Source organism: Apodemus sylvaticus, chromosome 12 (genome assembly GCF_947179515.1).
Source record: "Apodemus sylvaticus chromosome 12, mApoSyl1.1, whole genome shotgun sequence".
Classification (NCBI taxonomy): Eukaryota; Metazoa; Chordata; class Mammalia; order Rodentia; family Muridae; genus Apodemus; species Apodemus sylvaticus.
In genome coordinates, this window is record NC_067483.1 from 35,046,475 (window position 1) to 35,061,173 (window position 14,699).

General features: G+C 46.4%; 1 long non-coding RNA gene across 1 annotated transcript; it reads right to left on the minus strand.

The window, feature by feature from the left end:
• Positions 1-311: 311 nt before the first annotated feature.
• Positions 312-5,684, minus strand: LOC127697528 (uncharacterized). The gene is made up of 4 exons (XR_007980479.1): positions 5,423-5,684; positions 1,595-1,705; positions 1,264-1,352; positions 312-584 (listed from the first exon to the last, which is right to left on the minus strand). It is a non-coding gene; the product is annotated as an uncharacterized LOC127697528 (long non-coding RNA).
• Positions 5,685-14,699: the final 9,015 nt, after the last annotated feature.

The window sequence follows — 14,699 nt, forward strand, 5'->3', positions numbered from 1 at the left end:
CCCTCTCCTTTCTTCTCCTCTCTTCCTCTCCCTTCCCTTCCCCTCTTCTCCTTTCCTCTCCTCTCATTTCTTTTCCCTTTCTTCCTCTCCCTCATCTCCCTCCAGAAGGATCTTATTATGTAGCTCAGGCTAGCCTGAGCTCTCCATCCTTCTATCTCAGCCTCCTGAGTACTGTACTACAGGCATGACCATGCTTGATTATCATGTTTCTTTAAGGACTTGGAGAAAAAAGTAGGCATAACATTTCATCTGGGCATCACTAGGTTATTCCCTTTATTGATTTATAGGTTCAAAAATTTTCATTTTTCATCTCTGGGGATATAGTCTTCACATTTTCCTTTCAGCATAGAATTAATTTTGCATCGTGCTCTTGTGCCTGCATCTGCTTCGGTTCTAAGATTTCTCCATCCTTGCTAGAAACAGTTTGCTTTGCATCTTTCTCTTTGGGGATTTCCACTTCAGCCTGCCCAGTTTCAGTAAATGCTCACCCCATTTTCCCCTTCCACCTCGGCCAAGCTGCTGGGCAGCAACTGTTCACAGGGTGTCTTTCCGAGGGTCAGAAGTGCGAGACATGCAGACAGAGCCTAGTGAAAACAAAACAAGGTGACTTTGCTCAGCATGAGCACCAGCTCAAGGGACAGCAGTGCTATGGACAAGGCCAAGCAGTCAGACGGGAATGGGTGAGGAAAGTATCAGGAACCAGATGCAGTTGACCCTGCTGCCTTGATGATAGGCAGAGCAGGCTGGAGGCAGCCTGATGGTTGGATAAGAGCTGCCGAGAGAATTTGTCTATGCAGCTGGCTTTCCATCTGAAACTGACTTGCATTAACTTGCATCTAGCTTCTTGGTTTCTGTAAAGAAATGAGGTCCCATGAGTCGTAGCCCAAAAGGACCCACTCTATTCTACTGGCAAATCCAAGCATTGAACCAGAACAGAGTGGGTCCTGCCTAAAGCTTGTTGAGTGACTTGTTGGCTGTCATCATCTAGTTTGTGCTGTTGTAGCAGAACACCACAGACTGGGTAATTCATTTTTCTTCAAATTAATATATATTTGAGACAGGGTCTCATGTAGCCCAGGTTTGCCTTCGACTGAACAGATAGCCAAGCATGACCTTGAACTTCTGATCCTCCAGCCTCTGTCTTCTAAGTGCCAAGATTACAGATGTATATACATGTTGTCTTAGTTAGGGTTTACTGCTGTGAACAGACACCATGACCAAAGCAACTCTTATAAACACAACATTTAATTGGGGCTATCTTACAGGTTCAGAGGTTCAGTCCAGTATCATCAAGGCAGGGACATGACAGCATCCAGGCAGGCATGGTGCAGCAGGAGCCGAGAGTTCTACATCTTTATCCAAAAGCAAACAGGAAAAGACTGGTTTCCAGGCATCTAGGATGAGGGTCTTAAAGCCCACAGTGGCACATCCACTCCAACAAGGACACACCTCTAAATAGTGCCACTCCCTGGACTAGGCATACTCCAACCAGCACACATGCATCACCATGCCTGGTTTTATGCAATAGTGGGGATGGATCTCAGGACCCTGTGCATGCCAGGCAAGAACTCTACCAGCTGAGGAGTATTCTCACCTCCGCACTGAGTAAGTTATGATGAACAGAGATTTGTTGGTTAATAGTTCTGGATGCTTGGAAGTTCATATGAGGGGCTGACATGTGGCAAGTGTCTTCTTGGTAGAGCATCTTGCAGCAAGAGAAAGGGAGGAAAGGGGAATGTTATTTATAAACCCCACACATTTCTTACAGTATTCATTCATTCATTCATTCATTCATTTTGTGTGTGTGTGTGTGTGTGTGTTGGTCAGACAACAACCTAAGGAAGTTGATTCTCTTCTTCAGGCCTGGGGTCTGAACTCAGTTCATTATGCTTGGTAGCAAGAGCTTTTACCTACTGAGCCATTTCATCAACATTGTGTTCCCAAACGAGGCAAATCTAGCAATAATAGTGTTGATGTTTGTATTCATGAGTTTCAGAAAGCCTTCTGGTCTTATCATCTCTTAAAAGTCCTTCCTCTAGGGACTGGGGAGATAGTTCAGCAGTTAAGAGCACTGACTACACTTCCAATTCCCAGTACACACCCACGTGGGGGCTCGCAACTCTGTAACTCCAATTCCAGGATCCAACATCCTCACACAGATACACGTGCAGGCAAAACACCAATGATCATTAAAAACGACAACCAAAAGATTCTTCCTCTTAATATGATTTGCAGAGAGTGATTGCATTTTAATACAAGTCTAAGAAGGGACAAATATTCAAACCATAGCAATGACCATTCTAATACTGCTGTTACTTGAAAGAGTAGCCAGACCGTCCACAGAGCCTTATTAGTGTCTCTTTTCCCTGTTAGTGCTGAGGGGTGAGAGTACGTTCCAGTAGGGGAGTCAACCTATAGCCCGAGGTCACATGTACCCCAGGATGGCCCAGAATGCGACCCAGCACAAAACTGTCAACTTACTCAAAGCATTAAAGTTTTTTTTTTCCAATTTGTGCGTGTGTTTGTGTACACATGTGTGTATGTGGGTGTGAAGGCCAGAGAACAACTGTGGGTTCACAGGCGCCATCTATCTTTTTCTTTCACGCAGAGTCTCTCTCACTTGCCTGACACTCACCAGGTCGGTCTGGCTGGCTGCTCCGTGAGCACCAGGGGTCTGTCTGCCTGCCTGTCTCTATCTGCCTGTCCCAGATCTGGTACGAGTGTGGCAATCACAGATGGCATCTAGAGATTGACCTAAATTTCTTAGGATTGGAAGCCAAACACTTCTCACTTCTCTCTCTCTCTCTCTCTCTCTCTCTCTCTGTGTGTGTGTGTGTGTGTGACTTGATTCACAGTTCTTGAGCATGCACTTTAGCTTAGAGAACCCAGAAGATTGGATGTCCCACTCCGCCTTAGCAGCCCAGTTTCTCGTGGCATCTGGATGAATACCTCTTTAAACTGCCAGGTCCTGTGGGCTTTCAACAAAGGCGGTTGATGAGTTCCAGTTGGCTGGCAGATACGAAAAACAGCTGTGCTTTCCAAAGAGCAACTCCTTTGACTGTCGAAATCTGTTATCTCTGCCACTGCTTGTCTTTTATCTCTTCCTTGAGATAACAGGCTTTACTGTTTGGCATTTTACAGTCAAATAAACTAATTAAAGATCACCTTTTGACTGCTTTGTGCTCCGTTTGAGTAGGTCCTTTAGCGGTTTGTGTCCAGGGTTTTAATTAGGAATCTCAAACACATCTTAAAATTGTTTGAGAAAGTTGAAAAGGCTTTTTTAAAAACAAAAAAAACCCAAAACAAACAAAATCCAAAATATAGGAATTGTGATTTAGTCTTTTATCCAATAAGCATAAAAAGATACTTAGACCCATTGCTTACAAATCTCTCCCCTCAGGTTCCTATATTGTAAAACAGAATTCATAATAGGACTTATATTTACAAGTTACCATACAGATTAAATGCTTAACATAAAATAATTTGCCCTCAGGAATCTGATCATTGCTCTGGGGTGACGTTCAGTTTGAGTGCTTGCCTAGTATACAAGAGGCTCAGGGTTTGATCCCCAGCACCAATAAACTGTGTATGGTAGCTTGTGCCTGTGATCCCAGCACTTGGGAAAGAGAAGTAGGAGGGTTGGAAGTTTAAGGTTATCTTTGGCTATATAGTGAACTTGAAGTCAGACCAAGTTATACTAGACCCTGTCTCAACAAAGAAAAAAATAATCTCTGTCACTTTACCACTCATGTATGCAGTATCTATCTATCTATCTATCTATCATCTATTATCTATCTTTCTATCTATCATCCATCTATCTTCTATCTATCATCTATCTATCTATGTATCTGTAATAGGGCCCAAGACCTTAGCACAACTGGCTTCAAGATGGAAGTACCATTCAGGCTGTAAAACTCAGTAAGCAGACAGCACCACCTGCTTAAACTAAAACAATGGCCTAATCCATCAAAGTCCATAGTTCTGGGAAAGTCTCTAGATGTACTAATCTTGCTTTTTGGCTTCTGTAGTTCTATTTCTGGCTAACTGTTCTTGTTAACTGAAGTATGTCAATGCCTCCACCCCCACACCCCAGGACATGTTTTATTTTTTTACTTTAAAGCTCACCCTAAGAAAGGCTGGGGACTATGCTGGGATCTCAAACACCCAGTGTAGTCACTGCTGGCTAACAAAGACTTTCTATTGGCTTAAACCCATGCCTGAGCAGTGTTTTCTAGTGAACACCGCATGCCTCCCTCCCTCCCTCCCTCTCTCTTTCCTCTCACTCCTTCTCTAAGACAAATGCCTCCTTCCTCCTGTTGGGACTTAAGGCTTGTCTAGTGAGAAAGTTCTTCAATACTATCTCCTCAAACCTGCAAAAGTCTCCAAAGAAGGCATGGGTAATTTCCCTGAGAGAGGGAGGGAGAGGGCGGTGAGCAGAGAGACAGATGAAGAGACACACAGAGAGAAACAAAGAGACAGAGACACAGAGAGACAGAGACTGAGAGGTTGTAATTAAAGAGAGTGACATCATTTCTAGGGTAGGCAAAGATCCTTGGCTTTTGGCAGTAGGTAGAAAGTAGTCTCCTTAACCTAAATGCTTCTTAGTCTTTTGTTTTGGTTTTGTCTTTAAAGTTACAGTGTCACATTTACCTAGTTCATTTGCCCTTTAAAACCAAATAATGTCAATTGTATGTATTTACTTCCATTTCCTTTGCCTGGAAAGTCAAATTATTCTACGTGGTAGTCCTAAACACACTTTCAATAATCTTTAATGCTACCCCGGGACATCTATTCCATATTTAATTGCTTGCTGCAGTGCAGTTTCTACCACCCCCTGAAACTTACAAAATAATCTGTGGAATGACAGATGAGTTTATCTCTGGGAAGCATTGGAAAAGGAAATGAGTGACCATCACAACCTAAAAATTAAACCGTGTGTGGCACACGTCTTTCCAGTGGAGTTTAGAGAGGGGACGTGGTCTTTCCCATTGTGTCACTCAACTAGCTCTGAAACAAAATACACTCTTCTCACTTATTATAGTTTTCAGACAGAGTCACACATAGCCCAGACTGGCCTCGAGGCTAGCCAAAGCCCTTGAATTTCTGATTCTCTTACCTCCATGTCTCCCAGGCTAAGATTCAGGCCTGTGTCACCACATCAGGGTTTCTTTGCTGTTGTTGTTTGTTTGTCTTGTTTTGTGTATTTGTTTTTGAAATAGGATCTTACCATGTAGCACCAGTTGGCCTCGAACTCGCAAAGATCCCTTTGCATCTGTCTCCTGAGTACTGGGATTAAAGATCCCCCCCACCCTTCCCCAGATCCACACCTGGTTTATAAGATGCTGGGGATGCAACCCAGGGATTTGTGAACGCCAAAGCACTGTACCGTTGGGCTACACACCCACCTCCTTCTCCCGCTTACCAAACAGGCGAAATAAGCTGGTTCCTGCCTAGCTGTAGCCATCCAAAATAGAGATAATATACACGTCTAAAGGTCTCAGGAACGGAACGGGGTCGGTCTGTCCTGAGAAAGAGAGAGGAACTGAATCTTTCCATTGCTGATGCCCCCTCCCTCATCCCAAATCTGGGAGAAGAGGCAAAGGGAAGGGGGAGGAGGAGGGGCAAAGGGAAGGGGGAGGAGGAGGTAGCAGCCAGCGAGCAAGTCGTTGTCGATGCTTCTTCCTTCTCTGCAGATCTCTGTAGGAGGTCTGGACTCAAGACGATCAACTTCACATATTTTGACAGGGTGTGTCATTTCAAAGGCACAGGGCTGAGTTGTAGCCCGGAGAGGAAATTGAGCTCATTGACAAATTTCAAGATATATCGGAGAGGCCACAAGATGATAAGCAGGCCTAAGGAAGGTGCGCACCGCCTTTGTAGATGCTGACTGAGCCAACTCCTGCCCAACCCCTGAACTGCTTTTTTTCCCCAAGTTATATATAATTGTGTGTGTGGGTGCACGAGTTTGCACGCAGCAAATGTTCTTTGTTTTGTTGGGTCATTCTCATGGGCCTTTCCCGCCTTCTATTGCTGATCCCTGCTACGAGCTGAACTTTTATTCATAATTCCAGCCCTGAGTGCGCTCCTGGTCAGGGGGGCTTAGCTGTTCCCGGCCTCTCCTCTAGTAATATACATAATAATGGGACCGGAACTCCTCGGGGAAGGCCAACTCCTCTCCACTTCACACTTGCCTTCCTAATTGTTACTGTGTTGTCATTTTTCTCTCAGCCTCTCCAGCCTGCAAAGCAGAACACAATGGAACCTTCTTCCTGGAGGTCTCCGTCTGGCTACATCTTTGTAGCTATCGGTTTTTTGTAACAGAACTTCCGAAAGAGTTGTATTTCACCCTGGCCTTCCTTTTCTTTTCTTCTCATCTGCTTCTTAAACTCCTTTAAACAAGACTCCATCTTTACCATTCACCCAAAAAAAAAAAATCCCTTTCGTTGCCCCTTTCTCTTCTTTGTGCACACACGTGTGCACACAGGAATGTGTATGTGCATGTGCATAGGAGCTCCAGCGTTATGGGCATGCGCTCTGGGCATCTGGCTTGGCCTGGGTTCTGCAGATCCACCGTCAGGTACTCACTTGTGCTTGGAAGTGCTTTATCCATGGAGCCCCAATTTTTTTTAATAGAATGCATTTATTCTTTGATACTTTTAAAATATATACAGACCCGAAATCTCCCCTCACACATTCTAACTGCTCCCCCCCCACCCCACATCCTCTCCCACTCTCAGTTTGTTTCCTCTTTTTCTTTCCTACTGCCTGCTGAGTTCCATTAGCTCTGCCTGCTGGATTGTTGACTGGTCTTGCTGGCTTGACCTTGTGTGTGTCTTGTGCCGGCCACCGTAGCTATAGTGAGGTCATGAGTTCACTGGCCAGGTCATCCTTCCACAGCACTCCTCCCTGTCCTCCAGCTCCTATATTATTTCCATGATGTTCCCTGAGCCTTGGTGGAGCGTGGAGGCGAGGTGGGGGTGGGGGTGGGGGTGGGGTCAGGGACGGGGTGGTACTGATATAGATGTCCTATTTAGGGCTAAGCACTCAATCCCAATTTTAGTTTTCTTTTAAGACAGGGTCTCTTGGAGATCAGGCTGGCCTGGAACTTGATATGTAGCTGAGAATGTCCTTGAACTCCTAACCCCTTCCTGACGCTACCTCCCAAGTACTGGAATTCAGGCTGTGCCACCAGCCTCAGCCTGAAGCACTTTGCCGATTTAAACTCTGAGATCATTTTGAATCCTCTCCTCCCTGATACAGACTCTTTACTGGAGTCCCTGAATCCTGAAGGGTGGTGGCCTTCTTTATCTCCAAAGATGTTAAATCACAAAATGATGTCATCTAGCTTCATGACTCCAGAGACTATTTATAGTTGGATGAATAGTGTAGAGACAGTCTAGTCTGTAGTTCTCATCATGATTTCTATAGAACCTCCCTCCCCGAGTCGATTCCCTCAGAAATAGAATAAGCACCAGAAATGAACATTTGCTGAGATAACCCCTTGACTTCACCACTGCCTCCCTGTGTCCGAGTTCTCTCATTTGTAATGGGTTCCCTGTGTCTGTGTTGGCCTTTGTATCATAGAGTCTCCACTTAACTCAAGTGATTTTTTTTCTCATGTATAGTATGCGCATATATGTATTTGTATGTTCACAAGCATGTGGGTACACTTGTTTGCTGGTGCCTATGGAGGCAGGAGGTTGACATCGGATGTCTTCCTCGATTACTCACCAGAACCCAAGTGAAACCCAAGCAGGCTTGAAGGCCCACTGGAGCCGCACCACAGGAGAGGCAGAGACAGAGGATCCCTGGGGCAGGCTGGCTAGCTATAGCGGCTGGCACTAATGAGCTCCAAGCAGAGGCTGTACCGGTGCCGACGCAGGCAGGAGGCAGATATCGGGCGTCAACTTCTGGCTTCTGGCCACAGTCCACTTTCCTTTCCATCCTGCCTCTGTTCCGTCCCCACATGTCTGACCTCTTGCAGATACTGCAGGGCCTTTGTACCTGTTGCTCTGCCTGTCATAGTGTCCTCCTGCTGCTCCACAGTCTCAGGAGTCACTTCCCTGTGCCACCTGGCACCCTGCTCAAATGAAGACTCTCTCTCTCTCTCTCTCTCTCTCTCTCTCTGATTTTCAAGGCAGAGTTTTTCTGTATCGCTCTGGCTGTCTTGGAACTTGCTTTGTAGACCAAGCTGGCCTCGAACTCAACTAGATCTGCCTGCTTCTGATATGTGTGTGTGTGTGTGTGTGTATGCATGTGTATGTATATACATATATATACACATATACATACATACATACACGTTTGAAACACCGTAGACACATGAAGAACTGTGCATATGACATGAAATAGGAAAGGGACTATTTGTAGAGAGGATGGAGACAGCAGGGACAGGGAGCAGAGGGAGCAGGAAAAGTACTGACAGGCATGAATGTGAACGGTGCTATGCATGGAAGAAAACAACATAATTGCACACCACAGGGTGCGCAAAGATGCTGAGACTGTAAGAAGCCTCCAATGCATTTTTGCATGTTAACTAAAAACATCAATAAAAAGGAAGTGTTCCTGACACGCTTTGTATCCAGGATTTCTCTTTTCTATGTCACTTGGAGCCCACAGAGACCAACCTCGGTGTATCCCTCTCACCTGTGGTTCCCTGATCTTGGTCTTCTGAGGAACATCAGTGGGCGATGGAGGCCTGAATGGTGCCTCTCTACCAGGTAGCAGTGGTCATAATCTTGTAGTAAAGGTGGTGTCTCATGATAAAGTCCTCTCTGCTGTGTTTTCACTATGTCTGCTTTCCAATCCCAATTCCATTTCAGGGCCACCTAGGTGTGTGTGTGTGTGTGTGTGTGTGTCTGTCTGTCTGTGTTATGTATATATGTGTGTATTCTTGCAGAGGCCAGGTGCCTTTGTTGTGTATCTTCTCTATTTATTCTCTTGAAACAGGTTTCGCTCATGGACCCAGGAACACTCTTATTTCTGCCTTCCTGTCCGTGAGCACCGCTACACCAGGCTTTGTGTGAATGCTCTTCAGAGCCTCATTAGCAGGACAGACGGTTTACTGACTGAGCCATCTCCCCAGCCCAAGGTTTCTTTAACATAGTTTCCTGTAGACGGAAGACGCAGCCTAGTGGGTAGAGTGCTTGCCTGGCATGCATGATACCCAGCGTTTCAGCCCCAGCATGGCTTAAACTGATGCCACGGTTCACCCCTCTAATCCCAGAATAAGGCAGGTCAAGGCAGGAGAATCAGAAATTCAAATCAGGACACCAGCGTATGTTCTTTATCTGTTTACCAGTGAGGATAGTTTTCCCTCACTAGATTGTAAGCCCCACAGAAGAGGGAACTAAAACCAAAATCCTTCTTTAGAAACAATAAGCCTGAATGGATGTGTGACAGACAGTACATGGTCGCGTGGGAACAAGGGGAACCAGGACGAAGAGAGGATCAGGATGCCAAGGGCACTGGGTAAAAGGTCACTTAGAGCTGGCGAGGTTGGAGATTGTCTCCTGTGTGTGAGACTGTGGGGTTGATTTCCAATGTCATAGAAAGGAGAGGAAATCTTATAGCCATCTTTGAGGACAAGTGGTCAAAAATAGACACAAAGAACAGCCCAGGGTAGCTTCACAAAGGAAACAGGCAAGTTCAGCGTTCCACAGGGCGCGCAAAGATGCTGAGGCTGTAATACGTCTCCAGCTGCGGCAGCATGGGCAGGGCAGAGAAATAATTGCCAGCCGAGAGAGGATGCTCTTGCATTATAATCACTAGACGCTGGAAAAACAAGGAGAGCCCCCCACCCCACCCCCCAGGGCCCCCGTAGTCGTCCAGAGACACTATCGAGAAGGAGAATGGAGAAGTAGAATAAAACCCAGGTGCACTCATTGCTGTGGTGCACAGGTCTTCCTGGCCTTGTGAGTTGTGTGTTGTCGCCGTCACAAGAGCTGGCAGCCAGACACTTGCCATTTCAACCCCATCGTATTGACGATTTGTGGATCTTTAAATTAAATATAATATTTCGTTGATTCTTTGAGGATGCTATAGGTGCACACAGTGTATTTTTGATTACACTCACTCCCCACGTCTCTCCTTAATGCCTCCCAAATCCACGGCCCATCTCCCACCCCTAGCAACTTTACGCCCTTCTTTTTAACTCACCAATTCCAATTCATTCTGTCCATAAACTCCTGTGTCTATGTGCCCATCCTGGAGGCACGCCCTTAAAGAAATCTGATTCTCTCTCCTTCAGAAAGCATCAACTGCTATCAGCTCCTCAGCCTGGGGGGAGGGGGAGTGAGAGCTCAGGAGCCCCGCCCGCTTCCCCATGTGATGATTGCTTGGTTTGACTAGGTGCTGGTTTTGTGCAGAGGCAACCACAGCTGCTCTGAGTTCACGAGCACAGCAAACCTGCTGTACCCAGGTCCTTGTTCACTCTGGTTCTCCCCAGTCTCTGCTTCTTAGCATCTTTTCTCCCCCTCTTTTGCAGTGATCCCCGAACTTGTGGGGGGATGGAGGGTGGGGCATCGTGTATTACGACGTGTCTTAAACACTGTCGATTCTCATTCCCTGTTGTGAGCCTTAGCATTGTCCGCTATCCACTGCACAAAGAAACTTCTCGGCTGAGATTTAAAAGCCATGCTAATCTACGGGTAGAGAGATGAAAATATTAGAGTGCGATCTGACATTCCTTTTAGCAAAATATTAGTGGTAGGTTTATCCTGGGGCTCGTGAGCCAATAATGTGTTCTTGGCTAGATTAATATTATAAGATAGGTTTCCTTTTGTGGACTGGACCTTAAGCCATGTTTTTAAAAAGCAGTCAGTTACTCACATAACATCCAGGCCACTGTTTTGCTCCTGAGCGTGTCTGGCCACGGCGGTCGTTATTTAGCTCATAGAGTCACAGCTGAGTGACACTGCTGACAACTGCGACGACGTTTGCCTCCAGCAGCATGCACAGCACCTTCCAATACGAGGAAAGCAAGCCCGGCCTCCTGGCAGACAGCTTCAGCTCTAGCACTTGAGAGACAGAGGCAGACAGATCTCTGTGAGTTCAAGGTCAACCCGGTCTACATAGTGAGTTCCAGGCTAGTCAAGGTTACATGGTGAGATCCTGTCTCAAACGAAACAATGAATCAGTGCTAGCAAAGCGAGCTAGCAGGGAGGAAGCCTCTGGGTCAGTACCAGCTGGAATTCTCCATGTCCTGTCTCCACACTGTGTGGTGTCTTTAACAACAGAGTCTTAGCAGCAGGTCCTGGTGGGTTACTAAGCAAAACAATATCCTGGATTGTTCTGGAGGTCTCTGGGCTATCTCTGACAATAACTCAGGAGGCATAGCCCATGCTTTGTTTTGGGCATTTTATTTAGCAACCTGTTTTTTTTTTCTGGGAGGTGCATATATCTCCATGTATGGAATATATACATACAATAAAACACACATACACACACACACACACACACACACACATATATATATATGAAATACATTTTATATATATATGAAGTTTATAAAATTCTGTGCTTCTGTGTGGCCTTTCCAAGCATCTCTAGTGTTGGTTAACTTTCCCCTACCCCCTCTCTACCCTACCTTTCCAGTCCTCTCCTCACTTCAAGCCCCTTTGCCATTATTCCCTATATTTGTCCTTTTGGGAGATAGGTTCTCAACTATGTAGCTGAGGTTGGTTTTGTCTTTTAATTTTCTTGCCTCTACTTTCTTATTGGAAGTGTGGATTACTTATTGGAAATATTTACCACCATCCATAGCCAATTTAAGAAGAAAAAGGAAAAGGAATCTATCTATGGTGGGCCTGGGGAGTTGGCTCAGTCAGTCAAGTGCTTGCTGTCCAAGCATGCGGACCTGAGGTCAATCCCCAGCACCCATGTAAAAAGCTGGGCTTGAACTGTGCATCCGTAATGACAGCATGGGGGAGAGGCAGTCAGCAGGACCCCTGGGTCTTTCTGTCCATCCAGCCTAGCTAAGCAGTAGACTCCACGCTCAATGAGAGACCTTGTCTAGAACTCAAACAACAACAACAACAACAACAACAACAACAATTATGTTGCTGCAGCAGCAGCAGCAATAGCAGCAGCAGTAACAACAACAGCAACAGCAGCAGCAACAGCAACAACAACAACTGGAACATCAGTGAGGAAGGCACCTGTTGCTGGCTCCGGAGACTCCACATACAGTTGTGCCCATGCGCATGTGCACAAAGACAGGTTTCAGTAAACAGGGAAGTAATTTATTTGGCATACGGCACAGCAACAACTGCAAGTATGGTGGTCAGGCAAGTCTAGCTAGCTAAGACGCCCCTCCAACTCTCCCCCTCCCCGTTTCCCATCAGACGCCTCGGCTTTCCAGTGCTTCAAAGAACACTGACAGCAGCTGGGGGTCCTCAAAGATCCTACTTTAACGGTAAGAAGCCAGTAAGCCATTTCTCCCAAGCACTTGCACAGTCTTCCTCACGGGAGGACTCTCTTGGCATCTTCCCGCTCGTATAGTCGGGATAGTCATCCGGGGCAGCCGGAGGGTGACAACAGAGGCACAGGTCAGCTGTGCTTTCTGTTTGGTCCTTTATAATACATGTTAGGTGTTAGTGCATCTTTGATGTGTGTGTGTGTGTGTGTGTGTGTGTGTGTCACATGCACACATATGTAGGTATGCACTGGTGAAGATATATGGAGGTCAGGGAAGAACCTCAGGAGGCTCCAACATCAGGTTTGAGACAGGCTCTCTTCTTGGCCCAGAACTTCAAGTAAACCAGGGTAGTCAGTGAGTTTCCAGGGATTCCCTGCCTGGGGCTGTCATCTCCCTAGAGCTGGAATTATAAGCGTGGGCTTTTATATGAGTTCTCCAGATGTAGCTCAGGTCTTTAGACTTGGAGAGCAAGTCCTCTATCAGCTGAGTTTGTCTCCCTAGCCCTAATATTTATGTTTTTAGAATCTGGAATCGGGGAAGGCTCTCAGATAGCATCATCCAGTCTTCCAAATGCAGCAGACTGAACTTGCCACCCACCATCGGTGGACAGCGGTGCAGAGGCGGGATGGTTCTGATCTGTTTTCCAGATGCTGCATGTCGCTCAGATGCAAGATGGGTTACGCTGTACCGGTTACACTGGGGATATGGCGAGATGCCTCATTGTGTGTTCCCCTCTCGTAAGAGCCTTTAGCCTCTCCTCAGTATCAGCATGGAAGAAGACGGGTGAAGCAAGCTATGTGTGTGTAAGAAGGAACGGTTTGGACACGTTTCTTGGAATCTCTGAGTAACAGGACTGAAGATGCAGCATCTGGGGATAGAGATACGGCCCAGCTGGCAGAGTGCTTGCCTAGCGTGCATAAAGCCCTGTGTTTGATCCCTAGCACACTGTTTAAACTGGCTTGCAATTCTGGTACTTGGCAGGCAGAGGCAGGAAGATGAGAAGTTCAAGGTTAACTTTGGCTATTTAAAAACATTGGGACCAGACTGACTGCATAAGTCTCCATCTTTAAAAAAAAAAAGGTTTTTCTCCTCCCACCACTGAGAGGTTGCTATGAGGAAGCAGTCGCCTCTGGACTAGGAATGAAGTCTTTACTAGATGCTGACTCTCGGGCTCTCTGACCGTAGACTACTGGGCTCTGAATGGTGGGAGAAATTCCTGTTGTTGATAAGCTATCACACGTCTGTATTTGAGTATGGTTCACTGCCATCAAACTCAGAAGGTTTGGTTGCTGAAGGTTGCTGGTTTTTTTGTTTTTTGTTTGTTTGTTTGTTTGTTTGAGAGAGAAGGGTAATAGGATAAAAATGTGGCAAGGGGGGGTACCTTTGGTGGGCTGTGCCAAGGCATACCCCTGAGAACCTGCACCATGCAACGGATCTGGTGTAAGAAGTTTATTGGGAGGAGGGGGGCGCAAGATAGAGGTAGTCAGGGAGACTGAGAGGGGGGCAGAGAGAGGGAGGCACAGGAGAAGAGGGAGGGAAGGAGGGAGAGAGAGAGGGAGAGAGAGAGGGAGAGGGAGAGAGACAGAGAGAGAGAGAGAGGGAGAGGGAGAGAGACAGAGATAGAGAGATAGAGAGACAGAGATAGAGAAACAGAGACAGAGAGACAGAGAGAGAGAGGGATCTGGGGTAGCTGGGGACTCTTTTATCCATAGCACACACCTGGCACACACTTGGCAGCAGCTAGGTCCCTGCAAGCAGGCCAGTGGGGTCACCTGAATACCTACCAAGGGTGTAAACAAAGCTGGGTTGGTGGGTGCTTAATTTCCATTTGTTTGTTTATTTGCACAGGGTTTCATGTACCCCAGGCTGTCCTCAAACTTATTCTATAGCTGAGGGTGACATCTGGTCCTGTTTCTCTCTCCCAGGCGCTGGGATGCCAGGCGCCTGCCTAGTGTATAGTTTGCACTTGCCTTTGTGGGACTGAATTAGTCACTAAGAAGCCAAACTGTTATAAAGTGGGTTTGGTTTTCTACCGCTGTCTGTCCTAGGTGCTTTGTTTGTCCCTCTCAAGTGTTAAAGGCTGTACAATGATACCCTTACTGGGAACTAGGCTAAATACCCTCACTGGGGGCTAGGCAGATGGCAGAACCTTCCCAGCCTCCAGAATAGATTCAAACAAGGCTATTTTGGTAAAAATTACCCACTCATATATTTTTTCAATAGCAACAGAGATATCATCCACAGTGTTTGGATATGGAGGTGCCCATCAAATGAGACAGAG